Consider the following 21,826-nt stretch of genomic DNA (forward strand, 5'->3'; position numbering starts at 1 on the left):
GTGGATGTGTGCACATGTGTGTTTATGTATTTATGTGTTTAAACACATCACATTTGGAATATTTTGTAATCTTAGGGATTAGGTATCGCGTGATTTCTTATAAATCAGAATAAATGTAAATGTGTATCTAGCATTTACTCGGAGAAGGCAATGGCACCCCACTCCAGTACTCTTGCCTGACAAATCCCATGGGAAGGGATTTGGAGGAGCCTGGTGGGCTGCAGTCCATGGGGTCTCTAGGAGTCAGACACGACTGAGCGACTTCACTTTCACTTTTCACTTTTGTGCACTGGAGAAGGAAATGGCAACCCACTCCAGTGTTCTCGCCTGGAGAATCCCAGGGACAGCAGAGCCTGGTGGGCTGCCGTCTAGCAGCAGGAACAGCAGCATTAACTACTTCCAGGCAAGAGTACTGGAGTGGGTTGCCATTTCCTTCTCCAGGGGATCTTCCCAACCCAGGGATTGAACCCAGGTCTCCCGCATTATAAGCAGATGCTTTACTGTCTGAGCCACCAGGGAAGTATTAACTTCTTCAGGCTAAGAAAATTCATCATAAACTCTGTGGGTTTTTTTTTTTTTTTTCTGCCTTTCTCCTTTTAGAGAGAGTAAAGCTTAATTTTAGTATTTATAAGATAATTTGAAATTATACTGATTAACTTTATTTTCTGGTATTCATTCACCTTAGTCTACACCTGTTGTTATACACTCAGTATTGAATAATTTAAAAGTGAGGCTGGAATTAATAATGAAAAATAGAACAGGGTACCACATGCTCAATTCCTCTCCTAGCTTTCTTTCTTCCCTTTCTCCTTTCAATACTCAACTCAAACTTTGTCACGTGAAGTACAGTACTGCCTTACATACACATCAAAACTGCTGTGTGTGTGTGAGCTATAAAACAACTAGAATTAAAACTTGTCCAAGGCCCCAAAGCCTATTCTTCACAAAAGAACCTTTCTTGCCCGATTTAGAAAGTGTTTTGAACGATGCATAACTAAGTAGAGTAACTAAACAATTGCTTTTGAGCATCTGAAGCTTGCCCATTAAGATTTCTATAGCTCTTTCTTTTGCTTTTTGTGGTTTAAGAAGTGATTCATGTTTAGTATATGAAAGTTCTGGGTTTAGCCCCTTGAGCTTTTAGTGGAAAGATCTGCATGAAATGAATCAAATAAATACAACGAATAATGTAAGAACTGAGGACAGTTGAACTTATGTAAGTTTATGTACTGAAATATTTTCTTGCTGGGAAGAAAAGTTATTTCCAATACATTTTAGTTTCCTAGGAAGGAAACTAAATCCCTAGTGTTCCTAGGAAGATACATGGGAATCAAATTGTTTGCAAATAACTGATTTAAATATTACCTGGAATTTCATAGAATAACATCAATATCTTTCAGAGAGGAAAACCATTATCTACCAATAGGAGTGAATTGTGAACATATTCCAACTGAACAAAAGCAGTCAAGTGCCTAAAAAAGTGAAAGTGAAAGTCACTCAGTCGTGTCTGACTCTTTGCAACCCTTTTGACTATACAGTCCATGGAATTCTCCAGGCCAGAATACTGGAGTGGGTAGCCGTCCCCTTCTCCAAGGCATCTCCCCAACCCAGGGACAGAAGCCAGGTCTCCTTTATTGCAGGCAAATTCTTTACCAGCTGAGCCATCAGGTAAGTTCAATCAAATGCCTTAATAATGCTAAATTTCAGATGTTGCCCTGGTAAGATATTTTCTGTACAAATAAAAGACCAAAGTGTGTAAAATCTCAGGATTTTTTGTTTTTTAATCTCAGGATTTTATACACTGAGTTAGAATTACAATGCAGCTGTCATTTTTACGTTTCCTGGCTTTCATGAGCCATTACTAGTGATCCTCTGTCATTTAAATCAGTAGAGAACATGGATTTATCTTAATTTTCACCCTTTGTTTCCCCTTTTTGTGATAACAGTTATGAGATATGATGATGTAAAATGTTCCTGCTTATAATGGTTTCAGCCTTGTCCCTTGGCAGCCTAAATCTTCTGGCTAATTCACTGATCAGTTAAATAGTTGAGGTTATTATTATTATAATTATTATTTTACATTTATATAGCACTTTCCTCCAAGGGGCTCAAGGCATTTTACACACAGTAAATTACCAAATAGGAATTAATCCTTATATCACCCTGTAGGGTAGGTATAGTCACATAAATGAAATTCTGCAGAAGTCCCATCTGTGTCACAGCCCTCAGCTCTACTCCCCCCACTAACCCCCAGTGAACCTACCTGTCTAACTGAAGATAAAGCGGAATGTTATTGGCATGGCAAGAATGGCTTGAAGCAAGATCTTTGGGAAAATGGTCCTTGCTTTCATTCTTTGAGCTACCCTGGAAAATATCACTAAATGAGAGCAACTAAGCACACACATCTTGATTTGCAGTTAACAGATAAATTTCTTCTATGTGATTTAATTTGATTCTGATCCTTTGGTCCAAAAACTTTAGCATGTACAAAAGTCATCTGGGAAGAGGGCTTCAAATGCAGATTCCAAGGCTTTCTAACTTGCAGAGAATCAGGAAATTTGTATTTTCACCTCAGGTGATTTTTGAGATGGGTGATGCTTACCTATGAAAAGCTTGAACTGATTAAAGAAGAATTGTTAGTTCCCATTCTACAGATCAGAAAATGATGGCTCAGGAAGGCAAGGTGTCACAGGTTTGGCAGAACTAGAAAGCAAGATTTCAAATTTCAAAACTTTCCATTATATTAGAGTGCTTCCCAGAAAGGGAAAGCAAAGAGAGAAACAGATAAAACAGCATTTAAATGTAAAGGAAACAAGAGAATAGTTTGAAGTGCATATGAAACATTTTGCACAGTTATTAACTGGTGTCTGCTGGGTCCTTTGGAACTTGGAGTTGATTTGCGATGCCTGGATGGAGAAGCCCAGCATGCACTGGGCAGGGCTAGACCAAAGCCTGTTCCTTGATCTCAGAGCAACCTTGTTTCCTCTAGTCAACAAGACCCTCAACTAACTCTAATCCTGTGGGTGCCTAATGGATTGTAATGTTTAATTTTTCACCCTACCCACAAAAAGACCTCTACTTAAATAGGTGCTGCCACCAAAATAAAATGTAGTCTTTGCCGGGAAGCCAAGAAAAGCTCTTTTAATAAGCTTCCTGTTTACATGAGTTAGCCCTTTATAGGATGGGATGGGCTTTACATTTTTTATTTGAAGCATTCTTAACTCCATTTCTAAGAGTGAAAGAAAAAATATAACAGGAAATAGTCATGAACAATTTAACTATTATTTTTCAATTTAATATTTCATTTGGGATAATTTCATTCATTTTTTGAGTTATCTTTTATTCTGTTTTCTTTAACAAGCAGGACAGGGCATTATAGGAAAAGCTGTAGACAGACATAGTGCATCCAAAGTTTTTATTTTCTGCTGAACTTCTTACTCAGAAGTGTTAGAATTCCATGGTGGGCTTTAGAGGTGCCTGTGGGATTTATTTCGGGTTTTCAGAAACCAAAAAAACAGACACGTGGTGTTATTTGTGGTAAAAATTCCCACACTCTGCGTAAACTCACCATGCTTTTCAGTAGGTGCCACTGTAAATTGTATTGAGAGAGTGTCCACGTCCTTCCTTTTCTCAAATGCATGTATCCCTTCGCTGTGAATAATAAGTATTACTGTTTACTTAAAAACATTTTCTGTCTCTCTTTTTACTCTTAGAAATTATCTTATGGCTCTGAATTTTTCATCTTTTACTGAAACACTATGATCATTCCCAATCACTGCACAGACAGATTTTATTTAAAAGAGTCTAGAGACCTTGTAACAGTAAGATGGCATCTAGCCCTTGCCTGGAGGGCAGGGAGTTGAGGTGGAAGATGACAACAATAGGAGGGATACATTTGGAAATGTCATTTGTATATGCTTGTAAAAGTACATCTTGTATGTACTCTTTGAATTGGCCTTTCAGGGTAGTCAGGTTTGACTCCTTCAAGATTGTTTTATACCCAAGGTGGATCAAGATTTTGCCAGAAACTTAAGCTATTTGGAGAATACTCTTTAAGGAAAAGAATATAGAAGTATGATTAAAAATTAAGTACAGGGTCTTTGTGGGGGAAGTGGGGGACTGTGCAAGTGAGGGACCCTGAAGTTTAAGTTCCATTAAATTCATAGTAAATCCACCTCTGCATATCCCCATTTGGAGACTTCCAGAAGCACCCTTAATAAATATTACTGTTACATATAATAACAAGATTATTTGAGAATAATGTCTCGTCTTCAGGGTGAAAATATTAATAATAAAGCATTGTAAAAATAGTGAAAGCCCAACTACAAACCATCTGACTAACTGGTTACCTGTATAGTGTACATCTCCATTTATTCAGGCTGACCCAAACTTAATGTAGGTCAACAAATACCATTAGAGCAGACCTCACTGCATGTAGCCTGATATTTCAAGCAGTACTTGAGACAATAAACTACAGGGCAGAAAAAAAATGTCATCAGTTTCTTGAAGTTCTTTGTAATGGGATTATAGCTGTATTACAAAACTAATATCAAAAACTAGAGTAGCTTGCATTTGACCCACTGTCTCTTTCTTCTAGTTGGAAAAGATGTAAAATACATGACTTCCCCATAGCATTTTGCTTCTACCACGCCTTGTTACCTGTACTGTTTCTTTCTGTTATTTAGCTATTTAAAGTGGAATTCTTTTTTTTTCTCTAGAATAAGATTGTAAGTATATTGAAAGCAGATATCGGATTTTTTTTTTTTTCTGAATCTTTCACAGTGCCAGAGTTTTGTAGTTTCCTTTCATATTTTTTTTACCCATATTTAAATCTCTCCCTTTGCCTTGTTCTGTTAAAGAAACAGTTTTAGTGGCAGTCTCTTGGTAGGAGATACTTAATAATTTTGAATTAAACTGCTATAAAAACCTAAAACCATCTCTACCCTCCCCTCCACTAAACTTCTGACCTTAGAATTTCCCCTTAAGGGAGAAAGAGCAAATGTTTTGGAGCTAAATCTAGAAGTTAAAATAAGAAAGAGGAGAAAAGATATTGGCAGCTCAGAAATCAGTGATCTTCCTTCCATTCTCTTTGTGGCTAAGCCAGTTATTTCACCTTGGATTTCATCATCAATAAGAAGTGCCTGCCTAGGAAGCAACTAATTGGGGTTCCAAGTGGAAATAAATAAAAGTCAATTTTTCTGAGACCCTCAATTCATTTTAACTCCTGGTACCATGAACCAAAATAAAATTCAAAAGCATGAGGATAATTCTGGAGGTGAGTAATTTTGTGCAACATCACACACTGGTAGTGTCCAAATGCTCACCTGAATGTCAATTTCAGTCATCCTCTTTCATTGGAAAAATATACCTGTTTTCTTTAACAATGAAACCTTTTTAAAAAATTCATATTTGAATTTTAGCCATGTTAAAAATAACTTTCACATATTTGTCTTCTTCATTTTCAAATTTCATTTATGTTGGTCTTCCTTTCATATGGAGTCAATATTCTGTAACAGTGGTGTGGTTCTGAAGTAATGTTTGCTGAATAGTTGTGGCTTAATTTAAAAATAAATTTCACATCTACCTTAGAGCTTGTGTTGTGCTCTCTTAGCTAAAAGTTACTCTGATACAGAAATGGTTCTTAAATTCTTAGTTTTAGCTTTATTTGCCATCAGAGAGAAATAGTCTTACAAGTGTAGTTTGTGATTTGCATGAATGAATGCTTGCAATACATTTGAAAAATACAGTCAGTAGGGGAAAAAATCTGATGTAGAAAAATGACTTCTCATTCTTCATACCTCATTTGGGCTATCTTTTTTAAATATATATATATATATATTTACTGCTTTAAATAAACTGTTTCAAAATATCTGTGTCAGGATAAATTTGCATAGTCTATAACTTCATATTGTTAGACCTCCTGGGATTAAAGAAAAAAATTAGTCTGATTTACTCAGTAATGTAAAATTATGTTTTTATAATTTTTGGCATAAGTAGCTACCAAACAATTATTTGCTTTACCAGTTCTTTCCTTAGCACTGTATCCAGATCTGCCAGTTATACATTCAAAGCGGTATTCCTTCTAGGTGTATCCTTCAACTATCAGGCTACTCCGTAAACTGAGTATCTTAAATGTTGAAGTGGCTGATAGTTCAAAGCCAGTGTCTTTGTGATATCAAATCAAGACGGGGTTTTTCAGCACAGTGCTATTGACAGTTTAGACCAGAAAGTTCTTTGATGGGGGCAGATTGGTATTATCCTCCACACCATAAGATGTTTAGCAGTTTTCCTGGCCTCTACCCACTAGATGCCAGTGGTATCCCTCAGTTGATCATCAAAATTGTCTTCAAACATTGCCTATAGTCCCCTAGGGACTGAGGGAAGGACAGGACAAAATTGTCCCCCTGTTAAGAACCACTTGAATAGTAGTACACATACAGCCACTACACATACAACCAGAACCACTGTTGTTGTTATTCATTTGTTGTTGTTGTTGCTGTTGCTGTTAATGAAATACTGAAAAATATGATCCAAAGAAACTCAGTAACTCTCGTCTGCAAATTTCTTCCATAGAACTATGATAGGTTCTATTTTAAGTGTTGAATTAATAGGCAGGACACAACGTTTCCTTTAATGACTTACGTGTTAGAGAAAGGGTTCTAAGATTCTGCATAGATGTATATTTTATACCTTTAATTTATTTATTGGTCTTTTTATTACAGTGATCTTTCTGAGAGGCAGACCAAGCTAGCACACTTCTATTGACTTAACTAAATTCCCCTTTCAACATTTGCCTGCTTCAAAGAGTTTAATAGTTGATATTTCACCCTTACTGCACACAGCTGAAGAGAGATCTTTAGTGAAAACTAAAACTAACAGGTAAATCCATCTTGGCTTTGAGGCAGAAAGATGGCAATTATACAAGCAGCTCTTTGCCCCACTGATCTAAGACTTGGAAGTGAATTTACCAAACAAAAACACCAAAGCTTAGTCAATCTGATCTCAAACACCTCCAAAGACTCAGAAAAGCAACTTCATACTGGCTATATGAAAATCTTTAATCATCCTAGTAACCGTAGGAGGTAGGTACGGTTATCATGCCATTCTTAATGGGGCAGGAAACTGAAATATTAAGAATTTTAGTAGCTTGGTCAAAGTCACACAGCCGGTAAGAGATGGAGGCAGGTTCTGGGTTAGTCAGTACTCCAGAGTTCATGATCTTCTAAAGTTCCTTAAAATATCCTAAAGGGAAACTGATGGGCTAGATTTCAAGCATCTGTGAACATGGTATTTATCCAAAAGAGTAGATAAAGAAATTAATCAATTCTTTAGATTTAAAGGAGAAGGATTGTTAGAAAGAAACAAATTACATATTTAATAATCAGCTATGTTATAGTTATACTATTTTTAACATATATAGCACTTAAAAATTTTTCAAAGAATATTTCAGTTCTTTCTAGAGTCTCAGATTATTTTATATTATTCCTTTCCTTTCAAGGATTGAGAATATTTGTTCATAAGCCTAGTTGGCATAGAACAGATGGTTTCCATTTTCCTTTCTGAACTGTCAGATAATGCTCCTCTCTCATTAATACATTTTCCAGAAAACACAAGGGCTTAGATGATAAATAAATCAGATACAATTATTTTTAAGTATGCATATCTAAGCATCTTTTCTCCTATACTAAGCCCACTAAAAATTACTAGATCTGGAATACTGTGGTTGAAAGAACGTCTTGGCACCTCTAATTTTCTAAATATCAATATTAGTCAGCAGATTAATACCCTGCATTATCCAGTTACACCTTCACTTCAGTTCAATTCAGTTGCTCAGTCATATTTGACTCTTTGTGACCCCATAAATCGCATCACGCCAGGCCTCCTTGTCCATCACCAACTCCCGGAGTTTACCCAAACTCATGTCCATCGAGTCGGTGATGCCATCCAGCCATCTCATCCTCTGTCTTCCCCTTCTCCTCCTGTCCCCAATCCCTCCCAGCATCAGAGTTTTTTCCAATGAGTCAACTCTTCTCATGAGGTGGCCAGAGTACTGGAGTTTCAGCCTCAGCATCAGTTCTTCCAGTGAACACCCAGGACTGATTTCCTTTAGGATGGACTGGTTGGATCTCCTTGCAGTCCAAGGGACTCTCAAGAGTCTTCTCCAGCACCACAGTTCAAAAGCATCAATTCTTCGGCACTCAGCTTTCTTCACAGTCCAACTCTCACATCCATACATGACCACTGGAAAAACCATAGCCTTGACTAGATGGACCTTTGTTGGCAAAGTAATATCTCTGCTTTTGAATATGCTATCTAGGTTGGTCATAACTTTCTTTCCAAGGAGTAAGCGTCTTTTAATTTCATGGCTACAGTCACCATCGGCAGTGATTTTGGAGCCCCCCAAAATAAAGTCTGACACTGTTTCCACTGTTTCCCCATAGATTTCCCATGAAGTGATGGGACCAGATGCCATGATCTTCGTTTTCTGAATGTTGAGCTTTAAGCCAACTTTTTCACTCTCCTCTTTTACTTTCATCAAGAGGCTTTTTAGTTCCTCTTCACTTTCTGCCATAAGGGTGGTGTCATCTGCATATCTGAGGTTATTGATATTTCTCCCAACAATCTTGATTCCAGCTTGTGCTTCTTCTAGCCCAGCATTTCTCATTAACTTAACATATAAGTTAAATAAGCAGGGTGACAAAGGAGCCTTGACGTACTCCTTTTCCTATTTGGAACCAGTCTGTTGTTCCATGTCCAGTTCTAACTGTTGCTTCCTGACCTGCATATAGGTTTCTCAAGAGGCAGGTCAGCTGGTCTGGTATTCCCATCTCTTTCAGAATTTTCCACGGTTTGTTGTGATCCACACAGTCAAAGGCTTTGGCATAGTCAATAAAGCAGAAATAGATGTTTTTCTGGAACTCTCTTGCTTTTTCCATGATCCAGTGGATGTTGGCAATTTGATCTCTGGTTCCTCTGCCTTTTCTAAAACCAGCTTGAACATCTGGAAGTTCACGGTTCACGTATTGCTGAAGCCTGGCTTGGAGAATTTTGAGCATTACTTTACTAGCGTGTGAGATGAGTGCAATTGTGCAGTAGTTTGAGCATTCTTTGGCATTGCCTTTCTTTTGGATTGGAATGAAAACTGAGTTTTCCAATTTGCTGGCATATTGAGTGCCGCACTTTCACAGCATCATCTTTGAGGATTTGAAATAACTCCACTGGAATTCCATCACCACCACTAGCTTTGTTCATAGTGATGCTTTCTAAGGCCCACTTGACTTCACATTCCAGGATGTCTGGCTCTAGGTGAGTGATCACACCATCGTGATTATCTTGGTCGTGAAGATCTTTTTTGTACAGTTCTTCTGTGTATTCTACCCACTAAATATTTAGTAACCACTAAAACATTTGTCATTTCTTTTGGTTATGTATAATTTTTTTAAAACAATACCAAATTGATGCTTCATCCTGTTTTCTAACTCGTTAGCTAGAAGTTAGGCTGCCATAGATCTGTGGTGGAAGAGGAAAAGAGGTGTGGGCAGTTGGAGGAATAGAGGAGAGACTCATTTCTTTCCAAATGTGTTTAATCACTGTAATCTATAATTAAGTCACATTTTGGTTGATATCAGAATAAGTTGGTTTAACCCACCAATTATCTTCAAGTCTAATGACATCCATGTTTCTAGAAATGATGAAATTATATATATATAGACTCATCCCTTAAAAATCATTTTGCTTATAGTTATGCCATCCTTGTCAAGGTCATTCTTCATGAACATAACAAAGTTACTTTTGATATACATTGTAAAAGGCAAGATTACAGTGGAAGGGAAATTCTGTTGCAGCTTTTGAAAAATTAGAGACCTTTTCATTTTATTCTGTTACACACTTCGTATGTTTTCTAGACCATCACAGTAGATTTTATTATTTTCTACTTGTATTATAAAATTATCTTGTCTAGCTTATATGATTTTAGTATGTGCATCTCACTGGAAAAGGCATCGGTAGCATGTCTCTTTGCAAAACACTGTTAGAGATGGGATATCCACTCATAGAAATAAGATAGTCTCTCCTATTTCTAAGGAGAATCTCATGAATAGATGTTTAAAAGAAAGCCAAGTTTATCATATTTTAGATACTCTAAAACCCCTTTTAATATGCCTATTTGTCCCTTGCAAGTGAAGAGTAAGTACAGTCTCATCTTCCATGTGGGAAATCTTTAGCAATTTACTAATCCCTAGCAGGGATGTAAAATCACAGAACAGAATCAGTGTTCTTCAGTTCTGAACTTGGAGTTCCTGATAATTGAAACATGGTTGCCAAAAGAGAAAAGAAACCTATCACCACTTACCAGAAGTTCTAATAAGCAAAGAGAAATCATACTTCTTTCTCTTTGAACACAAAAAAGAAGCAGCTGATTAATCTTTGTTGCCAGGTGAATTAACTGTATTCAGAGGAAATAGGCGACTTGTAGAAAGAAAACTTAACATAGATCTTAGCCTTCTATCAGGATACAATTTAGCAACTGATGTTGGTAAGCAGACCAGTTATTGTGGTTTATAACAGGAGACCTCTGTTAACTTGTAATATTTCTACCTAGGCAAAAGAAATCAAATCATTTCTTAACTGTGGAAAGCACATTATATCTCTGTAACAAGGCAATGTGTTTGGGACTGATGGAGTTCCACGCTAGAAGCACCATGGCCACTGCTAAGAAATGTACAGCATCTTATTACTCATAGGAAGAAAGACATATGGTGAAGGGAAATAAATTTTTTAAAAAGTAGGAAAGGAACTAGGATCAAGGATCTGAATTTGCAATCATGAGAGATAGCCTCCAATAAAAACAGAAAATGCAAGGGGTAAAGGAAGTATGGTGTTCATTTATATAGTGACAATACGTAAAGAACCCAATCTGATCTTACCAGACTGGTACAATTGGAGAAGGCACTCAGTAAAAGTTTGTTGAATGGATAAATGAATATAAACATCCAGACTACAGGTCCATAAGACACTAGTCCATAAGCTCAGAGAGTGGGGGAAATTGTACTTATTAGGAAACTGACTTGGTAGCCAGTTACTAAGAAATGTCAATATGACATCAGCTAAATAACATTTATTAACAACCATGTTTGTTTGCATTTTTCTCATAGTCAATGAATTGTTATGAAATCACAAAATTTCTCTCTACTAGAGAAATTGTTCTCTACTAGGCAATGGCAACCCACTCCAGTACTCTTGCCTGGCAAATCCCATGGACAGAGGTAGGCTGCAGTCCATGGGATCGCTAGGAGTCGGACACAACTGAGCAACTTCACATTCACTTTTCACTTTCATGCATTGGAGAAGGAAATGGCAACCCACTCCAGTGTTCTTGCCTGGAGAATCCCAGGGACGGGGGAGCCTGGTGGGATGCCGTCTCTGGGGTCACACAGAGTCGGACACGACTGAAGCGACTTAGCAGCAGCAGCAGCTTACATTATACTAATCTAGTTTGAATTTAATGACTGCCCTGTGTAAGGGGCTTTGGGATGTTATGTCAGAAAAACTTTGTATTCTAAGTGCGGATGGTTTTACCTAAGTGCAGAGAGTTTATAAAGGAAGTATAACTTTTATTTTAATACTTTCCTTAATAATGACCAAGTTTTTGAAGTACTGTTTTTATTGTTTTCATTTTTTGCCTGAAAAAATTCAGTGACCTTCAAGTCCCTTTCCTAGTTAAGACTTAAAGCTATCTTTTTCATACATTTGAATATTTTGGTTGTCCGTGTACATACTGCCACCTTTCTGCACACCTGGACATATTCTGTGCTCCATCAGCTAGCTTAATCCTGCTCAGGAAAATCTAATTCCATCCATATACTTGCATAATTTATTGTGTACTTTTAGTTTCAGATTACTCATTGGTTAATTCAGCAAAAATTAATTGATCTTCCACTATATGCCAGGCCCATGCAAGATGCTGGGGTGAGCAAGTAATTTATACAGGTTTTAAGTAACATTAGTCCTGTCTTCAGTTCCTAAGGAATCCTAACTTGGTCTCTATACTCATCACTGTCCATTTACCTTTAACTTGCTCTAAGCCTATTTTCTTTCTTTCTGATAGTATCCAAAAACCATGGCTACACCCGTTTTCTCACTTTCATTCTTCTATGGTGTATATATAAAGCAGCTGCCTACTGTTTCATAGATGCAAATTAACACAGTAGCCATAGTCTACTACTACCAGTGGCCGTAGTCTACTAGTACGTGTACGTACACGTGTATGTGTGTGAGAGAGAGAAAGAGAAGAGGGAGAAGACACCTGTGAGAACGTTTCCTACAGATGCAGTGCAAGTTGTGCTTCAAGAATTGTACCCACAAATATCACCAGTGAGGTTGAGGCTTCCTTCAGTTAGTTTTGTTGTAACAACTGGCGCATAATAACATATTGATACACTACCACTCTTGTTTCTAAACCCCAATATTGTTTTGTTGTCTTCTCCTTCTTGAGTTGGTACAATATTCACAGGCTCTTAGTTCCTTGGTTTTCAGCATTAACCCTAATGTTCTGTCTGAAGTATAGTCAGGGTTTCCTTGTATTTCAGTTCACCATGCTTGAGGGAGAGTCACCATAAGTAATGAATTTGCTTTACTCCTTGGCAGCACAACCACAAACTAGACAGCGGTTCAGAATCTCAGGGTTTCCAAGGGTCTGTGAGAGACCATATGCAGCCTCAGGGAACTGCTAAAAAGCTCAGATTAACTGGCAAGACACAAGTTCACTAGTCTCATGCACATTTACTTTAGAGCTAGAAGAAACTCTAAAATCACTAAATCACTGTTAAATGTCAGGGTAAACCACTTGGTTTTACTGGAAGAAAATGGAATCCATTTAAGCAGCAAAATCCTAATATCTAAGAAGAAGTTAATGTAGAATATGCACATGCAGGAGGAAAGACCATGAGACTTGTGGCAGTAATTTTGACATCTGTAGATTTTGTTCCATGCAGCTGCTCTTTCCTTCTCCAAATTCACATTATAGACAAAAGTTTGTTTATTCACATGAGTAGACAAACCCATGACTTTGTCTAAACCAGCAAATGGTTTTGGAAGCCAGGTAGAGCAAACCCGTCTTTGGTTTATAAATGTGCTGTGATGCTAATGGGACGGCTGCATTAACAATCAACTTTAGCAAGGAAACAGGGGTTTGAGGATAAGAAGCTAAAATGAGTGAAGAACAACAACAAAGCAAACGACATGCCTGAAAAATAAACTTCATGATTTAAAGGAAGATTATGCAAAATCCACTTGAAAATAATGAATGAGAGGGCCAGCTTGATACGTTCTAAAGAGTTGGTTGAGATAAGGCCTCAGTTTGGCTTTGACAGGGCTATTGTTAATGTGGGGAGAGTGGGATTCACAATCCCCCCAAATCACATCTTTCAATCTTTATTTATGCTGAGAAAAGATAGCAGGAAGGTACATTGTTCCTCCCTCATTACCGGACCTTTTTTCTTTCTTTACTTTCTTTGTCCCCAGACTATAAATCATTTAACTAGGCAGGGTCATTTTCAAGAGCTTTCCTAATGCCAAGAGATACCAAATGGTGAGGTACATCAAAGGGACAAAGAATTATAGAGGCATTGATCCATTTTCCTTAAGACCCCGAGTACAATGTGAACAGACTACTTAGCTCCAGGCCGCAAACCAAGTGTTTTGCAGCACACCCAGCCTGGATTTCTTGGGAAGTTCTCCCTGTTGCTTTTCATAGTTTAGATAATCCACATGAACAACCCTGATTAAATCAGTTGCCCCAAGGCAATAGGCAAAAGCATAAATGGTTTTCAGGAGAGAATGGTCCAAAAGCTTGCCTCTTTCTCTCTCTTCTATGTACTTCCTTGTTTTTGTTTCTTTTAGTTACTCAGTTACATTTTCCCCTTTAAAATTCTCTCTATCCAATGTAGTGGTAAGCAGAGTATTACTGAGAAGGTGCCATTCCCCTCTTCTTTCACCATTCAAGTTTTGATTTGGAATTATGTTACCTGTCTTGTACTGATTATGAACCGTTTTTTGAAAGGCTGTTATCTAGGGAGTGGTTATCCAATAATATTATGTAAGGTCACCAGGCATTTGTTTCTCACATCTGATTCTTTTTAAACCAGGCAATTACTCTATCGTTTAATAATTCTTACCTCAAAGTTCACTTGAAAGAAAGCTCATAAGATTTGAGGGGGGAAAAAAAATCCCTAAAAATAAAAGTTAGGCTAGTCTAGGCCAGGGTGGGAAATTCCATTGTGGCTAGAAGCCCATGGCAGGTAGAGTGGAATTTAATGAAGGAAACTGCTGTGTTTTTGTGTCTTTCTGTATGTTTTTCCTTTAAAACCAAGAGCTGGGCAGGCATCCCATTCGACCTGACGTGACCCAAGCAAATTGCTTCTTATATAAAAACAACTGCAGACTTTGAGAATGTGAAAATGCACTGTATCCTTCTCCAACTGAGGGAGACGAAACCCTGAGAAACAGGATGGCCTTGTCAATACTCCCTGAGCAGAACTATCACTCAAACCTGATAAAGGGAGATTAGAACAAGCTTCCTTATGCCAGAGGGATTCGTTATAAGTTAGACTTCTTTATTTATTTTTTATTCTCTTAAACAAGCACAAGTGGTAGATGGAAACTGCATTTTTTAAAAGCAGGTTTTATGTAGGAAATGATAGTACACACACTTTTTAAAAGTCTTTTCACAGAACTCACATTTTTAATTTAAAAAATTATACTAAATTTTAAAAAAAGACAAAGAGAAGCATTTTCTCTTTCTGCCACAGTCTTGGACAAGCGAAGGAGAAGGGATTCAGGGTGTGTCTGATATTGCATTCAGATGTGTTGTCTTGGCTTGTGTACTGACAGATTTATTTAAAAAACAAAGTTTAAAAAATGCATTGTGTGCTAGTGAAGTCACTTCATAAATCTTTTCCTTTATGAATTATTTTGATCACAAGGCTCGTTGTTTGAATCACTGAAGGACTATTCTCCCTAAAAGAAAAATGCCTTCATTTTCAAACTGTCAGTTCAAAAGCCAGCAACTTCCCCTGAACAGCATACAGGGATCCAGAGGGGCAGAGAAAAAGGGACCACATGAGTCCTGACTCTAATATGAGGCATAATTCAGTTTAAATTTGTCGTGGTTCACAGAAGAGACATGTTTTGAAAATTTGGACCCAGAGTCCTTACTTTTCTAATAAATGACTTAGTTTGAAATACTGATTCTGCTTTAGGAAAAAACAAACAAATAAGGGAACACAGCCTTTGATGCAGCTGGTTCGTCAGATGGCGGAAGGTTAGGATTAGAATACCCTTCAAGCTGTGGCTGAATAATGAAGGGTAGGGCTTCCTAGTTGGGCAGTGACCACAGTCCCCTGGGAGTACCGAGGACAAATATTACCTAATGTGTACAAAGACTTTAACAGTTAAGTTGATTACAAGCTGAGTGCGGAAGGCTGGATGAGGCAGCAAGGACTGAATTCCTCCAGAGGGACCTGATAAGTTCCACAGGGCTCCAGTAGGCCCTCAGTTCTCAGGGCTTAAGGGATGAGCACCAATAGAAAGCCAGTCAGGTTCTTGAAATGAATAGCCTGCATGGAATTGTTACAAAGAAGAAAGAAAAATGAAACAACATATTAGAATATATACATACATAAAGATTGATAAAATAAGTTGGATGAAGGTTACACTTCATAGGACATGCATACTATTAGAACAGGTGATAAGTAGGTGACTGTGTGATGGGTAAGAATTTCCCTAACCAAAATGTAATTTGTTTGTAGCTAAGGACCTTGTCTTGTTTTTAATTTGTTTTCCTCAGGGCACCTGGAATGTTGAGATATAAAAATAAATAATTAATAATTGATCTGTTATATCAGTTTGCCATGGAATTTGGTGAGATAGAGTAATAGGTAAAATACTCCACTTTAAATACTGGAGGCTATCTGGAAGAGAGGAATTTGAAACTGATTTCCAAAGGACAGAACTGGACAGGTTGTTTCAGGTTCACTGATTCCAGAAGTATTTTTTGACCACGTACTGCTTCAATCTCAGATCTCCATCTTTCTGCTGCTTTATGAAATGAGCAGGAATTGTCTGGGATGGATGGGGAGCAAGTTTATAAGATAGAAGAGGCAAGTTGTTAATATAGGAGATGGGAAAAATATTAATAGGACATGCATACTATTAGAACAGGTGATAAGTACTGTAAGTGAGTTTGATCTCAATTCTAAGTAGGAAATTTGAGAGAATGGTTGAAATTTAACTCTGGAGTCTGACTACCTGGGCCACTTTATAAATTCTCTACATAAAGTGTGTAGTAAACGCTTACCTTAGAATAAGACTTTATAAATGGTGAGAATGAAGGTACCCGTTTTCCCAACACAGCTGTACCACACGTTCAGATTCTCTGTCATGATCAGAAATATCTCACACTACTGATCTCCTAAGCATGCTCATTCAGGGCCCTTTCTTTGGTTGTAACTGTATTTCATTTCACTCATATGTTTTGTTGAATTTAATTATACAACTATTTCTTAGCCATATTTAGTGGGATACATACCATTTTCCTAGGCACTGTGAATTACTTTTTTAAATGATGAAAAAATTATGACCTTTCTCATAAGGAAGAAGCAGTCTATTGAAAGAGGAAAATTTGCTGACACTTTAATAATGATACGATTTTCCAAATCAATTTCTAAATAATATCTACCATAAAACATGTTTGGTAATTCTGATTTTGTTAATGGAGGAGTAGTTTGTATTATTTCAAGACAAACATATCCTCACATAAGAATTTTAAACTCTGGTTACAATAAAAAAAAAAAAAACAATTAAACTACAGTTGAAAACTGAACAGTTATTTGAAGGCACTGGAAAGTGACCAAAGGCAGACAGAATCTGGAGTGAAACGTGCAGGGTGACATCCACATTTATGATAGCTTTTTCCCTCAAGGAACTCCCTAGTCTATGTGATGTGGGGCAGTTAGAATTGAAACAGCAAGCCAAAATCTTATTGGATTGAGATGTCAGAGGATGGATTTCAGAGTTGGCAGAGTGACTGAATTTGAGGAAGCAAATTTTGGGAAGGATGGAGCCACAGAGGGAGGGAACCCATAAGTCTTCATATAATGTCTCCTAATGTCTTAGCTGATTTGTGAACTGTGCAAGTAGAGGGGAGTCTATAAGGACTTGGAAAAAGAAATGAAAAAGTGAAAGTCGCCCAGTAGTATCCAACTCTTTGCAACCCCATGGACTTGTAGCCTGCCAGGTTCCTCTGTCCATGAAATTCTCCAGACAAGAATATTGGAGTAGGTAGCCATTCTCTTCTCTGGGGATCTTCCCAACCCAGGGATTGAACTGAGGTCTCCTGCAATGCAGGCAGATTCTTTACCATCTGAGCCACCAGGGAAGCCTAGCGAAAAGTAATAATTAAAAGGCTAAAAGAGCTGAGGAAGTATCTGATAAAAGGAAGATAAAATTAAGAGTATGCGTTTAACTAAGCTGTAAAGATTTGGTAAATGTCTAAGTCTTTACCTAAAACACAGAAAGAGCCACACTATACAAATATAGATGATGAATCAGGACTAAGACATTAATTTGAGAAAAAGGGACAAAACTGCAACATTGAAAGACCTAACAAAGACAAATCTAAGCCACCACAATGTCAAGGTTGTCAACCAGTAATTTGCCTACTAGAATTAAAAAAAAAATTCTTTAGAGGAAGATAACAGAACCAAGGGTCTTATACATAAGGTAAATATGCACTTAAGTAAATGATTGGACATGGGACATGGAAACAGGAAAATGTGACTTCTAACCTAAAATACAAGACAATTGACAGAAACAAATCCCTAGGTAATCTAGATGTTTAAATAAGCATACAAGAACTTTAAAGCAGAATTTATAAATATATTCAAGACTCAAGAAAAATATGGTCATAAAGAGGAAACAGTTGAAAACATAAGCAAAGAAATGGAAATGATTTTTAAAAACCAAAAAACTAAGGTACAATGTAAGAAACAAACAAAAAATAATTGGAAAGGCTTAACAGCATATTGAAAGCAGGAGAAAGTGTCAGTAAACTTGAATAGAGATTAATAAAAAATATTAATATAAAAAGATGAAGTAAAATATTAATATAAAGAACTGAAAATATGCAGAGTATCAGTGATCTGTAGAACAACATTAAACCATCTAATATGTTTGGACTATCTCAGAAAAAGAGAAAATCAGTTGAATTATTAAGAAGAGCCAAAGGGGTAAAGTACAATAGCTGAAATAAAAATAATTCATTGGGAAGACTTAACAGCAAATTGGAGATGGCAGAAGAGAAAATGAGACAAAAATGACATTTGAAGAAATGATAGCTAAAAATGTTTAAAATTAAATGGAAAGCAAAATTATACAAAGGAAACCACATGTAGGCCTTGTTTTCAAACTTGTATAAGCCAAATATAAAAAGGAAAATCTTGAAAGCAGCCAAAGGGATTTGGGAAATAGATTGCCTATAGGGGAACAATGGGCTTCCCTAGTGGCTCTGACGATAGAGTCTGCCTGAAATGTGGGAAACCCGGGTTTGACCCCTAGGTTGGAAAGATCCCCTGGAGAAGGAAATGGCAACCCACTCCAGTATTCTTGCCTAGAGAATTCCATGGACAGAGGAGCCTGGCTGCAGTCCATGGAGTTGCAAAGGGAGCTTCTGACACGACGGAGCTACTGACACTTTCACACTAGAGGGACAGTTAGATAAATGTCAGCTGACACCTCATCATAATTGAAGGAGGCTAGAAACAATGATTAAACAAAAACTATCAGCCCAGAATTCTATTTACAATAATAACATCTTTTAATAACAAAAAAATAAAAATTTTTCATATAAATAAAATTTGTCAGCAGAACTCATACAGGAAATGTGAAAAGAAGTTGTTTAGGCTGAAAGGACAGCAGATGTAAACTTTGTTTTAAAAAGGGGATTAAAAACACTAAGAGTTGTAAATCTAAGTACATGTAAAAAAATATGTTTTTTATACTGGCAATTAAAAAATACTGTCTAATGCATAAATTATAACTTTATCATGGATCTATAATATTTATAAATGTTAAAATATATAAAAGTACTATAGAGGACAGACTGGTGATAAACAGAATTATACTCTTGTTAGACTCACGTATTTACATGAAGTAATACAATATTAAGTCCCACTCCAGTACTCTTGCCTGGAAAATCCCATGGACGGAGGAGCCTGGTAGGCTGCAGTCCAGGGGGTCGCTGAGGGTCAGACATGACTGAGCGACTTCACATTCACTTTTCACTGTCATGCATTGGAGAAGGAAATGGCAACCCACTCCAGTGTTCTTGCCTGGAGAATCCCAGGGACGGAGGAGCCTGGTGGGATGCCATCTCTGGGGTTGCACAGAGTCGGACACGACTGAAGCAACTTAGCACCAGCAGACAGCAATAAATTAAAGAAACATACTGTAATCCCTAGAACAATTGTTAAAAAATAATACAAAATAAATGCATTTTAAAAGCCAATAGTGGATTTTAAATGAAATAATAAATTACCTGCTAAGCAATTAAAAACAGAAAGGAAAGCAGGGTAACAGAAAAGGAAAAAAAATATAAAGCAAATAATGAAATGGTAAATCTAAACTCAACCATAGCAATAACTCCATTCAATGTAAATGTCCTAAATACTACAATTAAAAGACAGAGACTGTCAAACTGGATTAAAAAAAAAAAGTAGGACTTGACTATATATTGTCTACAAGGAAAGCACTTTAAATATCAAATTATGGTTATACTACCAGAATAGGGAGATATACACAATAAACATACAATATGAATAAGCATTAAAAAGCTGGATTGGCTATATTCATATTAGAGGAGACTTTAATTAAAGATAAAGAGGGATTTTCATAATGACATGTATGTAGTTATCATGAAGATATAAGTAATAAACATCTATGTGGAAACTGACAAAAAATAAAAGAGAAATGGAGAAACTCATAAGAAAACTGGAGATTTTAATATCCTTCTCACAGTAATGATGGCCTAAGTAGATAGAAAATCAGTAAAGACATAAAGATTTTAAAAGCACCATCAAATACCTCAACCTATTTGTATTGAATAGAACACTATTCCCAAATGCAAAACTCCTCATGGAATTTTTATCAAGGTAGACTAAAATCTGGGCCATCAAATGAGTTATAAACATTTTCAAAAGATTGAGATACTGCAAAATATGTTCCCTGATCATAATGTAACTAAAGTATCATGTCAGTGTATGGCAAAACCAATACAGAATTGTAAAGTAAAATAAAAAATAAATAAATAATAAACAAAAAATAATAATAATAAGTAAATAAATGAAATTTAAAAATAGGCAAACAACGTGAATAGGCACTTCACAATGGAAGACCTAAAAATGGCCATAAACTCATTAAAAGGTACTCAGCCATCATTAGTCATCAGGAAAATTCAAATTAAAACCACAAGGAAATCATAGTTCATGCTTACTAGAATGACTAAAACAAAAAAGACTAGCACGTTCAAGCATTGCCAGGGATGAAGAATACTTGGCATTCTTATATCACTGCTGAGAATGTTCCACTTTGGGACACTTAATATCATATAAAGTTAAACATATATCAACCTACCCTATTGCTTGGTAATTGCATTCCTGGGTATTTACCAAAGAGAAATGAAAACTACGTCCTCAAAAAGACTTTCATAAGAATGTTTATAGTAACTTTATTCAGAAGTGCCTAAAAATGGAAATATCCAAATATAGAAAATGGTATACAAACTGTGGCATATTCATAGAAACTACTAATGGGCTTCCCTCATGGCTCAGTGGTAAAGAATCTGCCTAAAATGTAGGAGACAAGGAGACACGGGTTCAATCCCTGGGTCCAGAAGGTCCCCTGAAGGAGGAAACGGCAACCCACACCCGTATTTTTGTTTCAAAAATCCCATGGACAGAGGAGCCTGGAGAGCTACAGTCCAAAGGGTCACAGTCAGACATGACTGAGCAACTAAGCATGCACAGCAAGCAAACAAAACCAAATGGACTATAACACAGGCAACAATGTGGATGGATTTTAGAGACAGGTTGCACAGAAAAAGCCAGAACCCAAAAGACTGTATGATTCTATCTGTGCGAAGGCAAAATTATGGTGATAAAAATCAGAATGTTGGTTATTAAGAGAGATGAGAATTGACTAGAAGAGGGCACAAAGAAACTATCTTTGCTGGAATAGTGGTTACACAGCTATATACTTTATCAAAACTATTACACTTTGTACTATATATACTTTAAAATCCATGGACTTTGCTTCATGTAAATTTTACCTCAATTTAAAAAAAAAGTACATATTCTTGACTCTAATCTACTCTCACCTGAAGTACTTTATCCATTTTTGCCAGCAGTTTCCCTGGACTCTGTCCTAATTAACCTTCAAAGCTATGTTAAAACATTTATTTTTGCCTATTGTCTTAATTCCAAGGGATATGGTAAAATATAAGTTGTCAAGATTTGGAAACCCAAGAAATGTTTAAGGTTAAGAAAAGAGGAATCTAATAAGTCCAGATACAGCCTTGGCTAGGCATTGCTACTCCAAGCAAGTTTTCACTGATTATGTTCAGTTTTCTTTTATTAATGATATTGTTTTCTAGATTTGCTTTATTTCTGAGCAAAAGGGATATAAAGCCCTTTACATGTACTTTTTGTTTGATTACATATTGCAAAGTTAATAGCAAACTCTAAGCTTAAAAACTTCGAAGAATTTTAGGGCTTTAAAG

At 36.7% G+C, this 21,826-nt stretch overlaps 1 protein-coding gene and 1 long non-coding RNA gene across 21 annotated transcripts in view; one reads left to right on the plus strand and one right to left on the minus strand.

Moving 5' to 3' along the window:
- ZBTB20 (zinc finger and BTB domain containing 20) overlaps positions 1-21,826 on the plus strand; it is an 838,376-nt gene that overhangs the window by 481,779 nt on the left and 334,771 nt on the right. The window lies entirely within an intron of this gene.
- Positions 217-19,314, minus strand: LOC120851819. The gene is made up of 3 exons (XR_005718417.1): positions 18,732-19,314; positions 6,979-6,983; positions 217-236 (listed from the first exon to the last, which is right to left on the minus strand). It is a non-coding gene; the product is annotated as an uncharacterized LOC120851819 (long non-coding RNA).

Source organism: Oryx dammah, unplaced genomic scaffold (genome assembly GCF_014754425.2).
Source record: "Oryx dammah isolate SB20612 unplaced genomic scaffold, SCBI_Odam_1.1 HiC_scaffold_2, whole genome shotgun sequence".
Classification (NCBI taxonomy): Eukaryota; Metazoa; Chordata; class Mammalia; order Artiodactyla; family Bovidae; genus Oryx; species Oryx dammah.